The sequence below is a fragment of the Anser brachyrhynchus genome (genome assembly GCF_964034855.1).
Source record: "Anser brachyrhynchus genome assembly, chromosome: 17".
NCBI lineage: Eukaryota > Metazoa > Chordata > Aves > Anseriformes > Anatidae > Anser > Anser brachyrhynchus.
In genome coordinates, this window is record NC_137710.1 from 6,223,465 (window position 1) to 6,248,832 (window position 25,368).

Below are 25,368 nucleotides of genomic sequence, written 5' to 3' on the forward strand. Positions count from 1 at the left end.
CTGCCATCCTTCTTAAAAGTTCTCTTATTATTCTTCTGGCCTTTTTTTCTGTGGTATTTCTCAGAATCACACTAGCAGCTGTTATTGCTGCAGGTTATACAGAGGATTTGCACATATCCACCGCCAAATAGCTGGGAAGCTATTGTAGAACTACTGTTCTATAAAGTATTTGTAGATATTTGTATTCTTCAAAAAGATACCCTCAGTTATGACTTTCATTTTTTCTTTAATAGGTACACTCTTATTACAAATGATAGCGCTCTCAGTATGCAAGATCTAGCTAATTCACTGTAATTACAAGTGAGCACTAATAATTCTTCTAATCTTTGGCTTTTTTATATGGTATTATGCTATTTAAGATCATAAGAACAGTAATAACTGAGCATGAATACCAGACACAGATGCATCTGCCATTTCAAGAGAGAGTCCTCTTTCCTCCCGTCTTCTGCTTCACTAGTTTAACAAATATATTTATTTATTTACATCATTTCACGCCTTGAGACAGCTCAGTATTACTGAGCCTCTTCCCTGCCAGGATGAACGAAACAATGTCAGGTAACAAAACCTTAAGGATGACTGATTTGTCTCATGTCTGCACTGTAATAAGCACCAGAACTGAAGACAGCCATAAATCACGCCAGGATTTCAGGTCAGAGGCTGCAGTGCCCAAGCTTCCACAGACACAGAACAAATGAGGACTGTCACTGCCTGGCCGAGGAGTACACATCCTCCGTGCTTGAGTTTTGCCACTGCTAATGCCTTGTAAAACTTCTGAGCTGCCCCAACAGGAACAAGTGACACTGAGAAGAACAAGGTCCTGGAGACCCTTCTGCACAGCCCAACACCCTCATTTCTTCCTTTTGGAATGGTCCCCTGAGGCCTGAGCCTCCTGCCTCAGGAACTGGCTCAAGTACAGCCATTTCTGTCTGGTGGGTGGCCTCCAGTCAGCCCTCCAGGGATGGGGCCCCATTCCGTCGGTGTCTCCAGGCTGACATCTTTGCCCTTCTGCCCCACACACCCCCTCAGCTTCTCTTTAGCCAACTGTTTTCTTAACACAAGTTTTGGGACAGAAAAAAATCAGAGGGAGGGAAAAAAAGGGAGGGGGTATCAAAATTTCACTACCCAACATCCACTTTTATCATCACTGTTAAAATAAAATTCAGTGTCTTCACAACATGCATGCATCTTGGATTCAGAAGGGAGGGCTTGGGACTCACGTTTTGTAAGCCAGGATGACGAAGGAATCTGGGCATTTTAGCTCAGTCCTCAAACACAAGCTTGGCAATTCTTTCACCCTGTGCCCATCTGTTAGCACTAATCCACAGTCACAACAGAGGGAAACAAGAGGCCAATCTGCTGCCTAGTTGAGAAGTGTCTGGCTGAAACACAGAGCAGTCTGCTGAGTCTAATCCATGTTTTATGTTCAAAAGGAAAACAGATACAGTAACCGACACCTAAAATCTGCAGCTATGGTCTTCCACTTATTCCTCCCAGATAACCGCTCTCAGAAGAGAGCTGCTCAGAGCTGTATTTATTGTGGTCTTTCTTGACCCAAAAGTAGAGCTTTTCATATTTGATCTCAGACTTATATAGAAACTCTACAAGTCTACAGATGCAGAACACTGCACACGCAAATGCGAATCAAGTCACCTTGGCCAGTGTTACCTTCTGGGTAAGCACAGCAGACCCAGTCAGAATATGCTTTCTTTGTCAAAGGCTTTTATAAAACCTCTCCGTTTCCAATTCTACAATAAAATAGATTCAAGAGCTATTGAATTTTCTTGCTATTTCTATTTAGCATAATTTGCAAAGTTATCCTCATGCAAAAGCACTACTATACACAGAGACACTCCCGCATTGCAAATGTTCTTGTAAAGCAGCTATTAATAACAAAAACTCAGTGAAAAACACAATTTCATTAATTGTCAGAAGTATTTGTCCCTGTTTGCTAGTAAAGTCAGAAAAAGATAGGGCAGGACAGTGGGGAGTAGGAAGTCTCTTTCTTCTGTCAAAATACACTGTACTCACTCTATGGCTTCTCTCTATACATCTAAGTGAACTGGATGCTGTATGCAAAGTGATTAAAATCTACTTATGCTATAAAAGGAAAAATGAGAACACTGTGCCAGACTTGTAGGCCTCCCTCCTCCTCCCAAACAATACAAAACCAACAAAAATCAGCAGATAACAAAGGAGATGTGATCACAGACTGAATGATCTGGTTTCATCATCAAAATAGTTATTTATAGCTTGTTGGCAGGTTTGTGGTTTTTTTTTTTTCCCCCTCTAGATCTGTTCTACAGAACTATTTTAAAAGCGACTAAGTTTTAGTATTCTTGCTAGGATATGCTGTTTGAAGTCTTCATTTGGCTGGTAGAAATCAATAACTGTTTTCTTTCACATTATTTATCCAAAATATAGTGAGCCTCAAACTTTAGTTTTTTTGTTGTTGTTGTTTTTTTACTGAGTGTAAGCTGGTATAGCTTTCTGGTAGATATAATTTATTTGATGAGACACAATATCCCAAGATTCTCATTATTTAAGTCTGATGATTCAATTATGCTGTAACAGTGTAGAAATTTAAGCACAGTAATACTGTGTCCTAATGCATCTCCTAGTGAGTTTATATCATAGATTTCATTAAAAGATATAGAGCTAAGATTATAGAAACACTTTTCCTGATTTTCATGTCTTTATAAATACTCTCCACTAGTACTAAGTAGTAAAGTGGTGGTGGTCAAAATTTTTCAAAGCTCTGTAATACTAGTAGTTTGAACTTTCTAGCTTTAAGACCAAATTCTTTCCCATTGTTTCACTTCCACCCTTATTTCAAATAACTCAAATAGTTCTGCAAAATCTTTCTGATGGAGAAGAGGCTGAAGTTTTGGGGAGTGGAAGAAATGGATGTAGGTCTGCTTTTCACATGAAAATATTGGAAGAGTTACAAAGTATAGTGTTGTGAAAAAATATGACAGAAGTTACCTTTACTCATGCTGTAGCTATTAACTGTCAAAATACAGAAAATTACTAATAGTAATATAAAATACCATCACTAAGGAAAAATGAAATGGTAATTTAATCAACTTCGTTGTCTTTTGTAAGTATTACATTTTCAGAATCAGTCAAGAGCAGCTACAGCCTTCAGACTTCTTTCTACGCATATTTGGTCCATGCTTTTGAAGTTTTCTGTAACTTATGTTCAAAAGGGAGCAACAGTTTTGTATACAATGCATCTTATGTCTTCATCTTATAGCTTCATATCTCTTTATCTAAAACTGCAGCTTTATTTATTTTTTTAAAATTCAGTCTGTAAATTCAGTCTGTAAGATACTCAAAAACTCTTAAGGTTTAGTTCTAGTTTGGGATCAGCAAATGTTTTCCAGCACTGACAGACTCTGAGAGCTCCAAGACCCTCTCTCTTCCTCCCACTGCCCAGCAACAGATACACCCCGTCACTTCTGTTGCAAGGAAACATGCTGACACAGGCCAAGTTAGGCTGGGTTCACCCCAGTAGACAGCCTTGACCTGCATGATCACTGTACCATCCTGAATATATTGCATATATTACAATTATGAGCTCAGTAAAAACAAGAAAAAAAAAGCAGTTAGTGTTCCTTGACCAGTCCATGACAATTAATTTTATTTACTGGGTTGAATCTCATCACACCTTATGCCAAAATTGAGAATGACATAGGAAATACTTGGAGACTACTAAGTTTTTTAAAATTACTTCAGTAGATAGTTTGCCCTGACCTTGATCCCTCCGATCATTTAAGTACTCACTTAATTGAAGCCTTTTGGATCAAAGAATTAGAAAGAACTTTACAAAATCAGAGAAACCCCTACATGATTTCATACAATGAAATATTATAGCGAATATATAAGAGAAGATTTGCTGCATTTAATGTGTTTTTGATATAATAGTAGGTCTGAGTTTACAACCTCTCTTTTGACTAATTTAACTCCTTAAGTTTGGCTGATCACTGCTGTAACTCTTGGCACTGGTTAAGGATATCTCTACTAAGAACCTTTGCTAACATCGTCCCCAGTAAGCAACGGTCATTACTGTTCACTCACATTAAGCTAGAGCTGCTCTCTGGCAGACGTCCTAGTAAAGAAGACATCCCAATTCGTTACATTTCCCATTAAAATAATAAAGAATATCTTTTCTACTGAAATGAAATCCAAATATTGGAAGATTCATAAAAGTCCTCCCACCTCATTCAGGGGAACAGGAGGTAGGTATTATATAAGCACTTAGCTATATATAGCAAGACTTATTGCTAGCAACACATCAGTGTCACAGCTGAATTATAATATTCCAAAAAATGTCAGCGTTCATAACTGCAAAAGTAACCACAACTTCAATAAACTGAAAGGACACATCAAGGTCTGTAGAACAAGAAGATGAAAAGAAAGTTATTAGCCTTCTATTTCTTCCCCGTCCCTTCTCTGCCATTAGCTGTTTGCATTTCAAGAAGCTAAGTGAATGCAAAAGCAAGCAACGTCTCAGAGTATTTCAGTCATCCTGAACTCAACTTTAAAAGATAGAACTCATATTACACGTCTACATGAATCAAATACATAAGTGGCAATACACATAATGGATTAAGCAGCAACAGTACACGTTTTGACCACATTAATAAACACCTAACACAAGTTTGGTGTCTATTAGCTTGGTCCCGCAGTTGAAACTTCAATGCTCTAACCTTGAAGGGTGAAAAGCTCAATATTCCTTGGGAGCAAGTGAGACTGAGGAACAAGCACTGGGAAACACGAAGTCTAGAATTTGGAATACCTTGACAGGGCTGGTATAGGTAAATGACACTGGAAAACAAAAGATTTTGGTCTATGCACCACTGTGTGAAATTTAGAAAGCTATTTCCTGAAATAAGTATCATTGCATTGGGCACATGAAAGCAATAATCAGGTTATAAAAATTTACAAGACACCATGAATTTTTAGTCTGATCTCTCCATTAGGATTAATTGTAAGCAGTGTAAGCAGAGTAATAAAGAAGTCCTAGAGGAAAAAAAAAATCTTCCCTATAATTAATTGTGCCATTTGACAAATAAAACAACGTATATTTCCATTATCAAATCTGAAAGCAAACAATTGATTTTCAGTTTTACTTGATGTAAACAGAGCTTATCATCTTAATTAATCCTTCCCCAGACTTTGTTTTCTGGAAGACATTTATCTCAAATAAAGCGACTTTATCAACATTTAAGCAGTATATTTATCTTTATAGCCTCAGGTATGATGTAGGAGCTAAGACTGGATCCAAGAACATATTCATGTTGCTAATGCTAATACACTTAAGAGTTGGCCCCTGACGCAGTTGTATCAGCCCTGAGGCTGCCTACTAAACAGCTCCAATTTGTAGCGAAGAAGGGCCTTAACGCTCTGATCCACGACAAACGTGAGGAAGCGCTTGCAACCAGCAGGGCAGCCCCAGGCAACACGTACCTCAAATGAATATGGAGTTGATCATTCCCTTCCTCTCCATTCTTATCTCAAAATGATCTACACAATTACTTGTATGTCTTTTCAGCATTTGCTGCAGTACCTGCTAAGAAGGTTTCAACAATGATAGCTTATTTTTGTCCGCCTCTGTACCAGGTGCCCGTGCCCAGGTGCAGGCCATGGGGCTCCATGAGGCAAGGCCGGGGCCGCTTCCAGAAGGTTCTGGGGCAGCGTGAGGGAAGGGCCATGCGCTGCAGGGCAGCCAGGGCTGAGGTAAAACATGTGAGGAATGGCCCTGCCAGCATCATGTCGAGAGGAGGAAGAGGAAGGGGATGCTGCAGGTGCCGGGGCAAATGTGTACCTGCAGCCCATGGAGAGAGGCCATGGTGGAGCAGGGGATGTGCCCTGAAGGAGCTGCTGCCCATGGAAGGGCCCACAAAGGCTCAGGGGAAAGGTGTGAGGAGGAAGGAGGGGATGCAACTGAGGAGTGGGAGAGCGACTGGCAGCGACTGACTCACAACCTCCCACTCTTTTGCCATCTCCTTCCGTCCATTTTCTTCCCCCGCCCCGCCCCGGGCAGGCACAGAAAGGACCATGCAGAATATCCTCAATAGGCTGCCTAAATCAATGTCCTGTTTCAAATTACGTTGCTTCAAATGCCTCGGAAAAGCATTGTTTAAATCAAAAGAACTTCATTTACATTCCCACTTTTCACTGAATTTAAAGCATATTGTTCATCCCTCATCATGAATAGAAAATATACTTAAACAATATCACTGACTACATTCCCTCACAACATGTTCATTTATAAAACTTCTTAAACTTAAACCTTAAACTTAAACTTAAACTATCTTAAAAATAATAATAATAACACTTCTTTATGAAGTTTTTCAAAGTCTTTCCAATCCTTTTTCCCCTACACACTCCTGATTAGGGTAACAGAATTCAAGGGAAAAACATGTTGTCAGTATTATTCTCATTCCTTTCCTACTCTCAGAGAGCCGATGAAAAGTCTCCACCAAAAAAAAAAAATCTACGCTTTAACGATAACAAAATGACTCTACTCCAGAAACTGCAGTCTCTATAGAGATTTAATGTTACAAAACCCAGAAAGAAAAGAAACTATGCCTTCAGAGCATGCAGGTTTTATTTCTTTGACCAAAATCTTAAGGTACTGGTACCAGCAGGAGACATTCTTGCACAAGCACTTCTTACCTTCCCAGAACATTCAGAAGTGGACATGAAAGCAGAACTTTAGACACGATCTCTTTTTCGATATTTGAATCTAACTGCAAGATTTCCTTTACTCCTTTTGTTTAGAGGGCTTCTGCTCTGCTATGACCTAGCCAGTACAGATTTCTCCCACGACTTTGTCCAGGATTTATGCAGAGAAAATTCAGTAGAATAGGAAGCAGCCAGGAGAACTTCAGAATTGCTGCTGGGATGATAGTCTGGAGAGAGCTCATTGGCAGCAGAAGACAATAAAAATATGGGAGATAATAAAAATAAATAGCTAATGCTATCTGAGAAATGTAACCATTTTTTTAAAATCCTAATGACTTTTAATTCAGAGATGATATATAATTAATGAAATCATACAAATAAAGAATTGGTATTTTTGCAACAAACCTTATTTGGTGCAGAAAGACTAGTTACAGAATAGCTACACTGAGTTATAGGATCAAATATGAGAGTTGAGGATTTGTTTGCTCATTAGAAGTGGTTTATTCTACAAGTGTTTTCTTAGATGCAAAAGTCTCTACAGTTCACGTAAATCTCCATTGAAGAAATAACTGAGATACTTGAGATGCAGCAATATACTTCATATTTTCCCTCCTATAAATTCTCAAATTAGGAAAAAAAAAGTCTTTTCAGATCCATCATGAAATAAGCATAATGCACTGCAACAGATGAAAAGGAGCAAGCTATATACTATGCTATATTACCAAAAGCATAACCAACACATCAAGAGAAGTGATGCATTATGATTTTCCATATGGACCGGAAGTGAATAGCATTAGGGAGCTTTTATTCTAAATGAAAATACAGCCCAAGATAAAACTATGTTTTATATATAAAACTCAGACTTTTTCTTCTAATAAAAATAGTGACCACCACTGTATTTATTACTCCTTTCATCTAGACAGATGCAGAGCATGTGCAGCATTTTTCTACTTTTACTTTCTTATGTTTCTGCTGAAATGACTGACAAACAGGGAAAGGAAAAACAACAGGTAGGCTACAGAGCTAACATGCCATCACAGCATCTCTACGAGATTCCATGTTTTCAGGGCAATCACTGCAAGCAGTGCCCCATAATGCCACGATGTGCGTCACCCACAGCTATAAAAACAGTACCAAAATGCCAGACAATAGGACACTGTGTAAACATGCAGGGCTTACTATTACAGCACCAGTGCCTTCATACAGCCTGCCTTTGACCTGTCTGTTGTAACTGCAAGGCTTAGAAGTATTCTGTATTGAAATACAATATATCACATGTGTTGTCAGTCACAGATGCAGACACAGAACAATCCAGAGGACTGCACGTCCACCACAATACAGGTAAACTGGCTCAATGTATTCTTTATGTTAAATGGTAGATATTTCAACCTACTCACTAATTTCAAATAAATTTTGTTTCCAGTAATTTGCAATAAAATCAGACGATACTGGCTCAGCGGTATAACAATGTTCTACTTTTAGAAATTGCAAAGAGCAGCAATTCCCTCATTAAACAGACCCATAAATAAATAGTCTCAATTTCCTCTACATTTGCTTTCTTTAATTGATATTGTACAGGCTCTATCATCATTAGAAACTGTAGTTTTAACAAATAAGCATCCTTGTATTCTGTTAAATATATTGCTTTTTCAAAATCTTAACACTACTCTCAAGAAACTGTATGCAATAAGGTGGACAGCAGAGAACCCTTTTGTAGGAATAGTTTTATCCACCAAGGATGACTTTGTACTGCTTAAGGCCAGAAGGGCTTTCACATTACGTACTTTTGTGTATATTCAGCTGGTTATCCCTAGAGGTGAACCTAAGGACCGCCCCCATCGAATGTATGGAAATTGCTATCTATTTCAACCCTTCTCATTTTTTTTTTTTTAAACCAATGCAGAAAAGAACAAGGCCATAAATACACAAGTGTTTGCACTTGCAGTAAAGCAGTTCTAAAGTGTTGCCAGCTCTTATCTGAGAAAGAGCAACAAAAACATCCAGCTACTCTTTCACTGCAGTACAAAACACACAGATTTGCATAAAAAGTCATAGAGGCTATCTGGTCTCCACTGTATGGTCTCTTCAGCACCACCTTTTTTGTCATTAGTGAAGGGATGCCAGTAGAAATTATTTAATCTTAAATATTAATCTTGAAAGCTGTTTGATTTAAGGGCATTCATCTTAATATACATAATAAAAGCAGTGGGCTGTTTTGGAAGGGGAAATAATTTCTCTTGTAGTTTTATCAAACATGACAAGAAAGCATCTCTGGATCCTTTATTACAATTTCAGAGGCAAACAAGGATAGAAGTCGAAAATGTATAATCCATAAATTTTTGCTCTCTCTCATAGCCAGAGAGCAGAATTAATTTAAGACCAATTAGGATCATTGTATGATAAGAACACTTAAACCAATAATGAAAGGAATTGCATTGTGGGCTGAATATAAAGAGATAATTTTCCAAATACTGCTAGCAATCAGAATGTAAATGCTTTGAGAAGTTTGGGTGAAAAAAGTATCACACCAAGTATTATTTGACCTGTGTGTTACAGATGAGGCATCTAAGGCATAAAGTAAAAGCCTCAGAAGCTTCTCAAGGTTTTGATTTGACATTTTTAATTAAAAAGAGATTTATCACTTTTTTCCCAGTGTTTTCATTGAAACACTGAAATTAAAACTGTTTGCATTATAAGGGTAGAGACTAAATGGCCCAGGAATTCAAATGTAATATGGAATTAAAATGGAAGTTACATACTATAAACATTTTAATATCTTAACTAAAAGCCTCCCTCCAGCTCAGTTTTTACTAGAAATTTTGATATATACCTAGACCTCAACTGCTTTTCATGGCTACTTTCTTGTCAGAAGGAACGATCTGCTTTTCCTCCACTTCATTTTCTTAAACTGCACTTTTGTAACGATAAATACAGGAGAAAGTTTCAAGATAAAACTTCATCAGCTAAGAAATGATACAAAGCCAGTTGAAAGCATTGGGTTTTTAGACCAATTGCGTGCAGGCTTCCTTCCACCTGTCTTCCCCTCCCCCTCCCCCCCCTCAGCAGTCACCACCCTATCCCATCTTAAATTGGAACCTGCACTCTTGGTTTCAGAGAAATCCCTCAGGATGCACTAACAATACAAGAAAAAAATGTTGAGTAGCCTAAATGAAAAATGTACCTTTCTAACATCCAAGTGGTAAATCCTCAGGAAGTTCTAACGTTTGGAAATTTGAGGGCAGATACCTTAACAACATGATGTAAATTTGGAATTAAATTGGGAATTCATTAACACTGAAAATAAAAATAATACTATGCATCTCATAGGCATCTAAGAAACTAAAGACTAGACCAAAAATGCAGTCAGGGTTACTGCATTATAGAAAATCTTTGGTGAAAACCAAAGCTACAAGGAGAAATGGCCTTCAATCCTACAACTCTCCTAAGTAACTGAATTGTGCTTGTAACTTTAGATTCACAAGAGCCCAGAAGTCCTTAAGACGACATCATTAAGAGAAATCATTTGAAAGTTTGTGTATGTTTGTACTCACGCCACCTTAAGGTAGGGTAGGACTGGAACAATCACTGGTCACCACATGGCTACATCACTAAAGTTCCTTTCCACCAGCTTTTCTTTTTAAGAAGTACATGTTGTTCCACAGCAATGTATGATGGAGGTAGTGCCACTACTACCTTACTATTAAATAAAGACGAGGTTCTAATTATAATTATTTGTTAAATTACCAAATTATAGAAATCACTGATTTCTATAATAAATTTAAATCATATAAACCAGTTTAAAATCTGTGGATAGTTTTAGAAATGGTTCAAAGTAACATGTTTTGTGAAAAAAATTGAAAAAGGCACTATGTGTTTGTACAGTCTCTGTTCTTTCAAGGAGGCACGTGACATTCTGAAGATATTCCCTATGAACCTTTGTTTCTAAGAGCACCTGAAGCCAGAAGCTCTTCCAAGAAGCTCACAATCAACTGTTTATGCTCATGCTACTGAATAATTCTTTATGGTATGAAGTCAAATTAAATTCTTCGTCTCAGTCTTGAAATAGATTGACAGACTTCAGATGTATCTGCAGAAATCTCCAGAGATCCTCTGAGACTGAACGTTAAGATGTCTACGATGCAGCCGTATTCAAAGTATGTATTGATATCCAATGAATTTTCAGTCACGTACACCAAAACAAGCAAACATTCCAGAAGCATTTATTTTAGCAATGCAGTTATGATTCTCTATTTACTCTAAACTGCCTTCAGCAGTTGAGTACAAGACTTGCTTTTTAGTTCACAGATTTTGTGAATCCATTACTGTTTGGTTGCAGCTATTCCGTACTTTTATATTTCAATGTACTTTTATGGCAGAGAATGGGGTGGGAAAAAAAAAAAAAGTTTTCTAACCTGTATCTTAGTCACTGTTACAGAAGGAAGTTCTTGTAGGGTATTGCTCCAAGAGTTGTAATGAGTTGCTAATGAATTACAACATTCCTCAAACTAGAGCACAGGTAATATATTACAGAAGTCCTTGCTTAGTGCTTGTCTAATAAGCATCACAATCCTAGGCTCACTAATAGATAAACAAGTAATTTCTGCTCAGTTCAGTCTTACAGACTCTGAATTCCTGGAGTATCACAGAAAAACATAATTTGGGAACATAAAAGCAAAGCTTTTTGAACTGATTATGAAAAGCACACTTTGGTTTTCATTGAAGAGTTAGCTTATTGCAGCTCAAAAAAAAAAAGCTTTCTATCAATGCAAATCTTAAAACATCCTATCTAGTAAACCAGTTATCAGTTAACCATTAACTGTCTTTTTCCTTGTACCTGTTAAAGTCAGAGAAACTTGGACCGGATAAGAACAGAAGCAGCAATAATATACATTGCGTTATTGAAGGAGTAATAATAATAAAGATGTCTTATCAATAGGTAAGTACACTAGATATAACAAGAGATAAAGTTTCCACCCAGAGACAATTACACAAATATTGGCACATTCAAATTGCATAAGCTGACAGAACGGTTACTAAGCAGAGGTTCAATATGTAGAAGAGAATCCATTCCCAAACACTGTATCTATCATATTACTGTATCTAATCTGGGATTCTAAGGGAGATTAGAGTATTCATATCTGTCTTCTGAGGTGGCTAAATGCAATAAATATCTTCCAGAGCACAACTTGGTATTTCAGTCACAGGATTTACCGTACTTGGTTTTGCAGCCAAGGTATATTTGTCAGGCATTTATTTTCCCTCTACCAATCACTGTTAAAAAGATTGTGAGTGGTTAAACAGAACAAAGGAAAAACAGCCAGAAAATTTGTATGATTTAATTAAAGGAAGAAATCAAAGGGATTATAGCCAACAAAGGAAGCTTAAATGAAAAATTTACTACCTCTGGAAGTAACTCCCTGTGTAAGGTAATAAAATACCTAGCACTTGGGGTTCACAGTGAAATGAATCATATATCTTCTGCTGCATGCTGTTCACCACACAACTCTTCCACACAAGCTTCTGAATAAAATCACCACTTTCAACAGCTGCAGCTGGTTCTTGTTTTAGGCTGAATAATATTTCTTTAATATTTATCTCATCTTTCTATTGATTCATGACTAGACTGTCTGCCAGACCAAAATTCTGACTTCAATTTCCTCTTGTTTTTCTAAGTCACTGATGATAGAAAAAAGTGGATTTCCTTGCCCTCTGAGATAGAGACAGGCTGGTCTATTCTTGCTGATCCTCACCCAGGAAACATTTGTCATTTCATGATACTCGATCATAGTTATTAATTGGCTCTAATGAATGAAAAAATAAATACTACAGTCATTTTACTGAAATTAGGCTGAGAAAGCAAAATTGAAAGTTTGAGAGAATAATGTAATGCGAATTTAGAAATTGTATTTCATTTATTTTTGTTAGGTTGGTGCCTAAGGTTTGGCCTAAGAGACATTCGGGGCTTTGTTACTACTGACATTGTGCCATCAGAGGAAAAGGCAGTCCTTGTTCAAGAGCATGCTTAGTTCAGACTTTAAAAAGCACTCACCACTGGTAACAGCCTGCTAGAGCTTTCACATGGATTTACCTAGGAGTCAAAAAAGGACCCAGGGAAGAAAAAAAAAGGTAGTCTAGAGACCAGTGTACAAGTCTGGGATATGCAAACATCCAAATCATTTCCTCCGTACACTACAGATTCAAGTGATCATAGGCTAGTCTTCTAGGCTGCGATCTCTCAAGTGGCTCACACAGTCCACTTTTAAGATATTTTTTAAGGAAAGATAGTAGCAAGATTGTGAGGCATTCCTGCTTTCTTATTGGAATGCATGTAGATAGAAAAATACGATCAAAGTCATACCTGAATGTATTAGACACAGTTTCATTACTAGGTCACCATAAAGTTTCAATCAATTAACTTACACTATGAATGTCTTATTTTATACGTGAATAAAATCAAGCATTTATCTTCTCAAATTTCACCAGATTTTTTTTTCTTTCAGATTAGAATTTTCTACGACCGCTTCCCTGCCCCAAAAGGTTACACCAAGTTTGTTTGGGTTACAAAAAAATATATATTTATTTTTAAAGTCTGGCAACACATTATGAAAGAGCTTTATATTATACACTACTATATGACTTAACTTCATTATTTGTGCCTAGACTCTGTATCCTTAAGCACTCATCTTTCTAAACAGGATAAACCAGGAAAAAAAAATAAGAGTGACAAAACAATCACTTTTCTCTCTTTTGTCTGTGTATTTGTTTGGAAGGTAATTTTGGTGATTTTAACCAATTTAGAGAATGCATGAAGTCCTGGGCTTATCATTACTTATCATTACCTGCAAGAACTTCGCTGCATTTAGTAATACTGCGATTTCAGCTGCCACACTTCTGGCAACTCTGAATCATGGTGTGAACGTTATGAGAGTCTAAGAGAGTTTCAGCTTTCCTATGCCATACAAAGGCACACTGCCCAATTCTGACTTCCAAAACATTCTTATGCAGCACTCTTCAGTCCCCCTCTGTATCTGAAACCCAAGTTTATCCAATGTTTGTGTTGTATATTACCTTAGACATCATTCCAGGAAAAATAAAGTTACTTGATGCCAATGGAATTGTTTAGTATTGGCTTCCTATGGGTTAGTTCTATGTGGAATCAATCTTAAGTTTTTCTGCTTACACCAAATGGGAATCTGATCAAAAGCATTTTTTCCCCCCCCTTTAAAGTTTTACGTCCTATTAATGCATGTCCAACAAGATATCCATCTCTGTAAATCAGAAAAATAAGAAGCAGCAATTGGAGACAACTGCAGAGTTAATTTGTCTGCAAGAAAGTTTACAAGCACAGCTAGAGAGAGTTCCAAAAGCTGGAGACAAGCAACCAAAATTAGAAATATATGAGAAAGTCATTCTGTAGCTCTATTACTGCTGCCAAATGTCATTTGCACATAAAATTGAAACAGAATGCTTGTAAAAATCCATATTTGCTTGCCAAGTGCTTAACAAATCTTTGGTTAAAATTAAGCTTAGATTGCATTTCTTATATTAGAAAAATTGATTTCTAACCTCATTAACCTTGTTTCTTCTACAAGTTTTCTCCACGTTATGAAAGGATCCACGTATATCCTTGTTTTCCACAGAGTTCTATTCCTTTTTTTTTTTTTCTTTAGTTCTCATATTCCATTAAAAAGAAGACTGCTTTTCATCATTATTTCTGTCCTGGAGTACACAATGAACACGTGACATCCTCTTTAGGACAGGAAAGCTTCCAGTAAACATTAATGAGAGAAATAGAAAGCCCCCAAAATCACCTGAACAGAACTTCCTCTATTAATTAAAACTTCATTTAAAGATAGGAAAGCTATTTATGTCATACTGGTGCACTGGTTTTCGTGAGCCACCATGCTCTCACACTATGAGAAGCTTTAAAGAAAGTTTGATTCTTTACATGGGCATAGTGTTTAACACCTCTCCTTAGACAAACACAGAACTGATCACAGTGAAAATAAGTAGGCTTTTCCAAAATACTCTAATATGTATCATATCAGGAAGACAAGTTCATATTTACCCTTGAGAAATCCAAATTAGGACAGTTTTATATATATATATATATATGTATGTATATCAGAAAATCTTCAATTCCACTCTGCTCAGTTAAGTTATCTTTATATACTCCTTTATGCCTAGTAAGCTTCGTTTAGGGTTAAAATGCCATAGACATTTTAACACATCAAGAGTAATTTTTGTCCTAAGCCTAATTAGATTATACACATTATATACATTGGTTATACACTCTTTATCCAACAAACTAAAAAGGGGATGAGGCTACAAATCATAATAGAACCATATGGGTAACTTTATTTCTAACAACTTATTTGCTCTTCTTGTACGTGCAGCCACTAGTGGCTACCATTGGAGCTGACCTTACTTAGCCATGAATGAAGTACAACATAAATCTTAAAATCAAGTGGTAGTTGGAGAAGAGCACTTTCCTTCCATCCTTGCCACTTAAAAAAAAAAAAACTATACTGTGTATTCTCTCACACTCAGATTTACCCAGTAAAGCAGCTTACTGCTGTTATTTTACACAGCACTTCTTCCTTTAGTTTTATGATGGGATGCTAATGTGCTAGGTCACTCAGGGCTATTATCAGTACTCATACAGACTGTATCATTCCCGCTGGCATAAAAATCACATCTTCCTCACCCAAAGATATGAGCAAAATGTCTCTGGAGGAGGGAACAGCATCCCTGCCAGCAGAAAGACAATACAGAGAAGAGAGATTTTCTTCATTCCTTACGCATCTTCTCTTCTTTCTTTTTCCATTGCTGACAGGGATTTGGATCTTCAAAAGGAAAGGAATTCCCTCTGGTTCCATCCTCTAAAGGTCTGCAGATGATCGCTAAACCTGTTGGGCCCCTTGACAAGTGCAGATATTTTCACTTATTGACACTATATATGAATGCTATGAAGGCTGCTTTGCTTCCTCCTTTCCAATTGCCTCTCCCCCTCTCTTTGCAAATGTTAATTTTAATCTTCACAAAGAAATCCTTCATTTTTAACTAAATTATACACTGAGGCCATTTTAAGTTGAATTTGAGTGATGTCAGGTCACTTGTTTTGTAGACATCCATGAATCAACGAATTACGAGTGAAAAATCCACAGCTTGCATTGGAATAGACCAGACTAGATAGCTTTGTTTCTTCAGGCTTGTTACTCCCATATCTAGAAGACTTGAGTTTCAGAAAATAAATAGAAATATTTTAAACAGGAATCTGAAGCAAGCCTTCAGAAGACAGAGGTGTTGTACGGGTATTGATATGCAGCACAGCTAACAGCTGCAAATAAAACACTGCATTTCAATATACACTTCAGGGAAAAATAGGAAGACTTTTCTGCAGCCTCTTACAGATATTACTAAATTTCAACTCTAAAAACGTCTTGTTTGGCTAATGAAGAGTGCTCTGCAGATACAAATACAGAAGTAGAAACAGCACACCAGTCTGCAATGAACAGCTCCTGTCATCTCCTTTTCCTTAAGGTGTGTGCCAGCCCTCAGACAGGAAACCCATGATGCCCATAGTATGGCTGTGAACAACCCAGTCCATGACCAAAGGAATATAAGTGATTCAAAGAAGAGTTTATTCCCCACTTCTGGTCTCTGATGAAAATAAAAATAAGGAAGAAGGAAAGTTAGATGCCTGGCTATTTCTAATTTAAACTTAGATACTGCATAATAGTGTAAAAAGGTTTGATTACAACAATTGATTCATTTACAGGAACATGGTTCCAGACATCCTTGTGTGCTTTATAGTTCTGGAATCTCAGTACTTTACAGCTTTTTTTAAAAAAGTAAAATAAGTTTCCCAATTAAAATAGAAAAAAAAACAACACTATTTCACTATGCAACACTTTTTAAATGAATGTTCAATTTAAATGTTATTGTTGCTTCCCAAATGGGTCTCTTTGGGATATACAACAGTTGTAATTTTCAAGGGAGTAAGAAGAATATACATAATATGGCAGTTGTAGCTAACAAACGATATGACTCTGTCAGTTTTACGTACACAAACCAAGAAGGTTGCAGCAGAATTACGGGCAGCATATTTAAAAGAATACTCACATTTAGAAGCCTCATCTGACATTACATATTCCTGCTAGTAAATAGCTCTGGAACCACTTATCACAACTTGCATGGTTTGCATATTAATGGTGTAATCGCCAGAAATTAAGAGTGTATCTCAGCAAGCAGAGAATTTAATGTCAAAGGAAAAACACAAGCTTACATGGGGAGCAGTGCTGTCTCCCACCAACAGAACCCACTGCGAGGGCTGACAGCCGTCAGCTCCTGGACCGAGCCCAGAAAGACATGCTGTTCCCAGCGAGATGGTGTCTGTTCAGATCCCGATAACTCAGAGCATTGCTCTGTGCAGTAAGAGTTTCAACAGACTGTGTCCGCGTGAATGCACGTACACCCACGGACAGCCTGCTTGTGAAGGAAGGACTTCACATCAATGGTAAACCCAGTCCCGACTGTAACTAAGCTTGCACAACTGCCCCAGCCTCTCTAACTAACATTGTTGAGGTTTACAGAAGTCAAGCCAATAAGACACAGTTACTACCCTATTCCTCATTTAAATTCTTTGTAATGGCCCTTCTCTGTGACACTGCAGCAGACAGATCAACAGTAGTTGTAATCTTAATGGGGCCATTAGGAATTCCAAATGCCTTAAATAAATAATTGCCAAAGCCCTCATCATCTTCCTGCAGTTTTTATATCCTTGCCAGCTGAGTTACCTACATTCAGTGTATTAATCAGATCCTGGGTATTATACAGACAGAAATAAAAATTCAGCTCTTAGTCTCAAGAACTATGGGTGGACAAGAGACATTACAGATTTCTTAATAGAAAGAAACCAGGAAGGAAAAAAAAAAAAGGGCAGAGGAAGCGGTAACATTGTAAGTTCTTCTCCAGAGATAAGCTAGCACAATTCAGAAAACATATTGATTCTCAAATCAATTACAAAAAAAAATCTGTTTTTGTTTATTTTATTTTTTTCCCCACAGACAAAAAAAAGATCTTCCTTCCCATGGTTTTCCCATTTCATGTTGTTCTCAATGCCATCTTAACTGCTGAGGGGAGAGAATTGATTTTGGAAGTATGATCTTCTCTTCAAAGCATAACACAAACTTAACTCCCCAGTAAAGACACCAGATGCATGTGAAAACAAAACTCAAAAGAAAAATAAAGACAAGTAAGAGGCTCTTAGGAGGCATTCCATGTAGAAAACCACCTTGATCTCACAACAAACCAGAGCACTGAACCTCAGAACATCCCCAGTCTCTCAGCTCATGACCACAGTCATCCAGCAGCTACTAGGTCATTGATTGGCAACTGTTAAACTTCTCGCTGCAGGTTTCCTGCATAGAAGGCTGGAATTTTACTTAACGTGTAAAGGACTAAGATCTGCAAGTAAGTGAGCTTGATCTCTTAACTAATCCTGAGTCAAAAAACAATCTAGGATTGTTAATCTCTAATAAATACATGGGGGGAGGAAAAGTAAAGGGTCACTTCACGGGAAAATATTTAAAACATTTCCAGTATCCTACTATGCACTGCTCCCTGTAGATCAAACAAGCAACAGAAAACCAGGGAATAAAAAGTAAAGATGTTCACATTTTGACAGTGTTTGTTATGCAGCTTTACAAAACATCCGTATGAGCCTCTGCAAAAAATATTTCTTGGATTTTAATTTGCATTACAAACACTGGACTAAGCACATCTTTTAATAGCATCCTTGTAACAAGTTCAGATGTTGACTAGTTACACCAGATATGCATTATTAACTGCTGCTTGTATTTGTCCTACTCATTATTATGATCACACAAGAAAAAGAAATAGAACTTGCCAGATTTTGTTGAAAGTTAATACAGATATAAAGTAATCCCAGCCAAAGCAGTACTCTACTGTGCAAAAGAACAAAGTATAAAAATTTATCTTCTTATTAGCTGAAACCAGCAGGAACAAACCATAAACACCTCAGTATAATTTTTGCATTTTACAACTGGATTTTCACCGATGTTCTTGTTGTGTTTCACTTCATGCTCATGTCTTACCTAGTGCTTCCCAGCAGACAGGCTCAGTTCAGGTGTAACATTACCACATAAAGTTAATGCAGTGAAGACTCTTTTCAAGGCCTCCACAGATGCTATCACTTAAATCATCATGGGCAGAGTCATAATGCAGAATAATCACAAATGAAATAATTGACATAGAACTAAGACATCTGTTGTTTTGTAACTTATAAGAACCTCCCACTTCTTCTCCTGGGGAACATTTATTTAATTTCTCTTTCTATATTCAAGAACTATGGGAATCAATAAAAATCTTTTCGATGACACCAATGGGGTTTGAATTAATTCTCCTTATTTACAAAGAAATTTAGCTTGTCAAATCCCTGCAGTAGTATTTCATATAATATGCAAACTCAATGTGTTATGTGGTTAGAAGATTAAGTCCTTATTAAGATATGGAAGTACTAAAGATGTAAATATTGGCCTAATTTAGCAAAGCACTTAAGTGCATGCTTAATGTTAAACATATGAGTTACCCCATTACAACCAGCTGGATTTCCCATTAAACACATTTTTAAATTCCAGTAGTGCTGGAAACACTACTACAACCAGTGTTCTTGGACTAACTCAGAGAGGTGAACTATTTCCTTATCATAAAAGGATTAGTGAAACAAAGAAAAAATTATAACTGGATTTACACTAGAAGAGAGAGATGTTGTCAGGGCAGAAAACATTATTTGCTTTCACTATTACACTTCCTTTGCGATACAACTGTCACCCCAAGTGTTTTTATATCTTACAGGCTTTATTCATACTTTTATTCCTTTTTTTTTTTTTTTTTGGAATAATCACATCCCCTGGCTTCTTATCTGCTCTTCTTTATATATTCACTCCATACTCTTTGTTTAGTATTCTGCCTTGCTCTTCCAGAGAACCAGGTGAGAAAACAGCAATGTAAAATTTGCACTGTGCCAGGCCTTCGGCTCCCAAGCTTTGTGATATAAAATTTTGTTTGTTGACTGCCTCAGCCTCATTATAGTTGCCTTGCTTTACTGCTGCTGGATATATGACAGCCAGAGGTTACAGAAGTCAGCCCATGTAGTGGACTCAGAGCGTACATTCCTGCTCTGGCACATGGATTGCTGTGGCTGCTATAAGTCTTTTCTCTCATTTGCACTAGCTTCATATTCTGTCATTGTTTCTTAATCAGTTTCTGCCTCACATTAAAGGCTAATATGCTTTTCTAGTAAGCCCCATCTCCCTAGAATCTGAATATTTTTCCCAGGATCTGAACAATAGCCTCCACTGAGATAACCTTCTTCATGTCCCCAAACATAGGAGGAAGTTGATGTTATCAGTGACCTGTTCCAAGGGTAATGGCCAGGAGCAAGACATTCTCTTAGCATCTTTTATGAGGATTCTGGAGGAGAACGGCTACCTCTTCTGAGACACCGAGCATTGAATAGCATTTTAGTTTCCCAACAGCAAAAAAAACCAGGGATGTTCAACACAGGGACTGCAAATGCTGATGTATAAAGGTCCGAAATGCTCACTGGGAAAATGGGGGTGTTCATACCAACCACCTACAGGTACTTCGCTTGGGCACCTATACTGTGTTCCCTAGACTGTTAATAGACAGAAGTGGTAAGTCATGGCTCCTGCATTCACAATGGTCTGCCCCTTACAAAATTAAATTCTCTGCACCCTTTGGCGCTCCAGGTCTCAATTAAATGCTGAATGGAAAAATAAATGCTGCATGGGAAAGGGATTATACTTGGCAGTTTTTAAGCCATTTGTCAGGAATTCAGTGAGAAGGATGAAAACAAAGAAAACGGTCACGTATTGTATCTTTGTAGCAAGTGCAAAATGGAAATACCACTGTGTGGACAGTCAATTTGAGGAAATTTAGCCAGGAGCCTCTCTTAGCAAAAGTAGGATCTTTCAACAAGCTAGAATACAGCCTACACTAAAACTCTTAGACTGTTTAAGTTCTTATACTGAGTGAATGCTATCTCAGTATCTTAGACATAATGTGATCTCCTGCACACCTATAATCTCCTTATCACATCATATATTTGCATTTGATTTGTTTTCTTAAACCTTTAGAATTGAAAGCAGGAGAAAAAGCTTTTAAAACTCCCAAGAGCTTGAAAGGTCAAAGAAATGAGGCACTGAAAGTTTCATCCCTCCTCCTTGCAGAAACACCTATGCAGGATTCATTTCCAAGGCTGTCTGAATACATCCCACCTAGAAAATTCCTGACACCTCCGTTACTTCTAAGTTTTCATTTTACTGGGGGGAAAAAAAACAAAGCTGAAAAATGATAGTTTCATTTTCAGTTTCATACTGAGTTTGAGCAAAAGAACTTGACTTATAAATATGAAAGCTTCTGCCCTCCTTATGAACAGTATAGTGCAGATGATACATGAAAGGAATATAAGATTTTTCACAAATAATTGAATTCAGCCTGTAAACAAGGAAAGTTTTTCAAAGTTAGTTTGACAAAGATGCTCAGTTCTTGCAGATAAAACGTTAAAGTATAAAAATATTGTCTATTTTAGAATAATGTGTTATTTTAGATCTGGCATTTTCACTTGAAACCAACCCCTGATCAAGCTCACCCTGGCTTCAGTGCGGGATTATCTGTGATACTGTTCAAAGACAAAGTCTCTTATACAAACTCTATATTTTCCACTTTTCTCATAACTGCATATTAATACTCTAAAATGAGCTTAGGGTATGTTAAACAAAGAGACAATATATAAACCCCGTATGATATATAAATCCTGTAGATTTTATCACAACAAATGTATTAAATATTTCAGAAATAGGCAAAAAATATCCCGTGGTAATTCAAATTCAAAATAAATTTTATCACTTAACTAATTAAAGGATATTCAAAAAGGACTTCAAAAATGAGGCAAAATTACATTAGCAGCAGCCATAAAGTGAGACTTTATTTAATTATTTATTTATTTTATTTATTTTGTTTTTAAGCTTGGTGACCTATCTGTGGCTAACTTGTAAGATCTGGGGTTCAACTGGCTGAACTTTAAAAAGCTTTGTGGTCTTCTCTTACCTTTTCATGGACTCACTTATATGGATTGCTTTTTTCCTATTTTTCTGCCCTTTCAAATATTACTTGGAAATGATAAACATAGGCTAACTGTATAAAACAGGTATCAAAAGTCAGAGATTTAATATTCTGTCAGAAAGACCCAGATGTGGCTGTCAAATGAAAAACTGCACCAAGAGATAGGACTTTCACTGGAACTATTCATAAATATCTTATTTTTTTAAAAAAAATGACATCATTTGCATAGCAATACTACAGGTCATATACAGGTCTTTAAAAAAAAATGCTGTACATACAAGCCAGATAACACATATGCAGTTTCACTTTGATAGGGTAGAAAATCCGTCCTTTATATTTCTAGAGCAAATCAGACTTGCATTAAGCAGTACATTGCAAGTACTTTGTGGCAATGCATTAAAATATATTTAAAGTGTTACCTAATGTTTCAAAATTTATAAAGTTGATTTGTTCAAATTTTTCTGTCATCTTCCTTTCTTCCTACACAGAGCAAGGAGGCCAATAACCCTCCTATTGGGGATCACTTTATAATTTGCTGAATACCACACACTAGGCCAATGACCAGACTAGAGGGCATGTTGTAGGTGTGCTGACTTTTAGTTATTATGTGTAGCTTTCTCTCAGTTTTAATGGACAGGTTCACCTCTTCATATCACTGCACTGGCGCTAAGGCCACAACAAAACCAAACGAAAGATAAAGACACAAAGTGCAATCAAATCTCCTCAGTTTGAAGCCAGCCTGCCGTGTTTTCCTATGCAATTTATTTTATTACCTTGTGTACTAACACTAAACCACTACATCAATCAGCTGGAAGGGTAAATTTGGGATCTATTCAGCTCTCAGAATTGCCCCTAGTGCATTGCAATTACAGAAACACCTGATTTGAATTATTTCTCTGCACTCTGCTGTAAAAATTCAGTGCTCAACCGACTAAAATTTCACTTCAGTCTCCAATATAGATAATGTATCCATAATAGACTCAAATTTGTAAATGGCTGAGGACTTCTCCCTGTCCCTTCAGTTAGCATCCTAAAAGGGGAAAATAGATTTATTAAACTTTTTTCTGATGTCATGTACGATAAGTTTTTTGTTTTGTTTTGATTTATTTTTAAGAGATCAATATGGAGTTTGGCAAAAACCCCTCTGTTCTGGAGATCAGCCTGGAATTGCCTTTTGGGAACATGGTAGCTCTGATCCTCACATACAGCAATGGAGATGCATCCCAGCCTATTGCCTGCCATTGCAACTAGCAACATCTTTGCAGGTATATCTGAAAAAAAAAAATGTATTTTTTATTTGTGTACTGTCCTCTTATTTGCTCAGAGTTCCTTTTCTGATCACATTTTATTTGATGCTCAGTGTGTATCTTTCTTATATGTGATTTTTATTTGCAGAACATCATCATCAAATTGTAATGATGCATTGATATTGAAACACTCACACATGCACAGTAAATCTTAGATTTTCAAATGTATATACAGCATACCCAACACTGTGAGTTTGCCAAACCTTTGCAGATCTGATGTTCAGAAAATAAATCTGAATGCACAGAACTTTGCAAATGGTGTCACTTGTCATGTCACCTACAAATGACTTAAATTCAAGGTTATTTCTTTCTGTGCAGGATGGACAAGCTGGCTGGCATTGTCAGTATGTTATATAAATGTGCTAATCTGCATATGCAGCTATTTCATCTGTAGCTTCTCCTGTGCTTAGGTCTATAAACTTCAGGCTGCTCATAGCTACAAAAAAATTGCTTTCCAGTCACCATGAAGTTCTTCAGCCAGTTAGCAAGTATGTTCACGTTCGTAATGTGACAAAAATATATATCATACACACACCATAACCTAGAAACCAGATCACAAGGTACTGGACCAAGACCAGAAGCTATTAACAGCAGAAATGGAAAGGTTTAGCCATGCTACTTGACCGCCACTCTCACCTTACCTGTAAGGACCAGTTCTGTGGTCAAGGAAGCTTCCTTTTGGTGCTTGACTTGTGTACAAAGATTAACAGCTAATTCCCTGAAGTGGCAGTGGTACAAATATGGCTTGGCTGAGCTTACTAATTTACCACTTTGGGAGCACCCCCTAATCTCCAACTAGCAACTCACGGGTCCTACTGAAGGAAAGTAATAAGAAGAAGCAACAAATCCCACCCCATATATTTGAGAGGAAGGTTTCAGAGATCCAAAATTTGCCTAACACAATCACAATAAATCCTTTATGATTTACAAGGGAGCAGAAATATGTTCATTCAGAGTGATTCTAGTGTTAAATATTTTCTATTTTGAAATTTTCATTAAAAGGAGAAATTGTGACTTCTTGGTTCAGAAGTGGTCAAAGCAAGGCTCCCTGATGCACCGTGTAAACTAAAAATCAATTGCTAACATTTTTAGGATACATCTACTTTACAAGTCTTACTGGGTTGCAATTGGTAGCCAAAGAATTAGTACTTTGTTTCCTCTTTGGATGAGTGCTAAATCTACTCTGTGTCAGATGCTTTGCATATAAATTTCTCCTGATACTGGCAACACGTTTCAAATTTTCCAAGAACCAATGAAATACAGCAAAATGATGCTTTTCAAAAGGAACACAAACTACAAATATGGCTCAAGGAAATTTATTTTAAAAATTCAGAATAAGAGGAAAAAGAGTCTTCCTGGAACAAAATCCTGCTTTAACAATAAGTATCATAAGCTGCTTCAAAGAAAGATGCACAGAAAAAAACAGAGTTATGGAGAAAGGTTTTAGAATCCTTTCTTATTTCCCACTTGGCTGCTACTTAACTCATGGCATGAATCTTTGACCATTAAATTTCCTTTTACAAAAAAAAAAAAATCTCTGCCTGGAGTGAGATGTTTAAATTAATGTGAACAAACTTCTGTACACTGTAGCTCTTGGGAGCTAGTTTGGCATGTTTACTATATGGATGCAAAAAGATTTCCTATTTTTTTGTCTTATGGATTTTCCTCCTATGTGCATGTACTGCAAAAGGAGAAATATGGTCTCTTCCCTTTCATTGTTATTCATTGTCTCCTACACCATTGCTATTAATCTTTTTAATTACCAATTACAGATAAATTTGTTCTGATGATGTAAAGTTGAAAAAATAAAAACATTGAGTGTTCACCAGAATTTTCACATAGTTAATTCTTTTTACTACATTTATAAAATTTTACTTTTATTAGAATTCCTTAAAAAGCCACTTTCTCCTCTAAGGCAGCTAGATAACGAGCCCACAGTTTGCAATTCCCTATATAATAGCTCCTCTTGGAGAAATACTTCTGGGGTCAATTTCTTAACTGTTGTGATTTCATGGATTAAAAATTACTTTAAGCATTTGGTTTAAAAAAAAAAAAAGGTGACTGGGGACACAGAGGTAACAGAGAACTGACATTAGTATGTAAATCGACATTTAGCTTGGGTAGAAGTTAATGAGCTCCATCCTGTCAAACTCTGATATTGCCCACGAGCTTTCTTAGAAGATGCTTCAACAAATGAATA

At 36.9% G+C, this 25,368-nt stretch overlaps 1 long non-coding RNA gene across 3 annotated transcripts in view; it reads right to left on the minus strand.

Moving 5' to 3' along the window:
- The window catches only part of LOC308179466, a 246,443-nt gene extending 224,580 nt beyond the window's left edge, over nt 1-21,863 (minus strand). For all 3 annotated transcript variants that reach the window (XR_013940389.1, XR_013940390.1, XR_013940391.1), the window contains exon 1: nt 18,810-21,863. This is a non-coding gene — a long non-coding RNA (uncharacterized lncRNA). The remainder of the gene's footprint in view (nt 1-18,809) is intronic.
- Between the last annotated feature and the right edge of the window lie 3,505 nt (nt 21,864-25,368).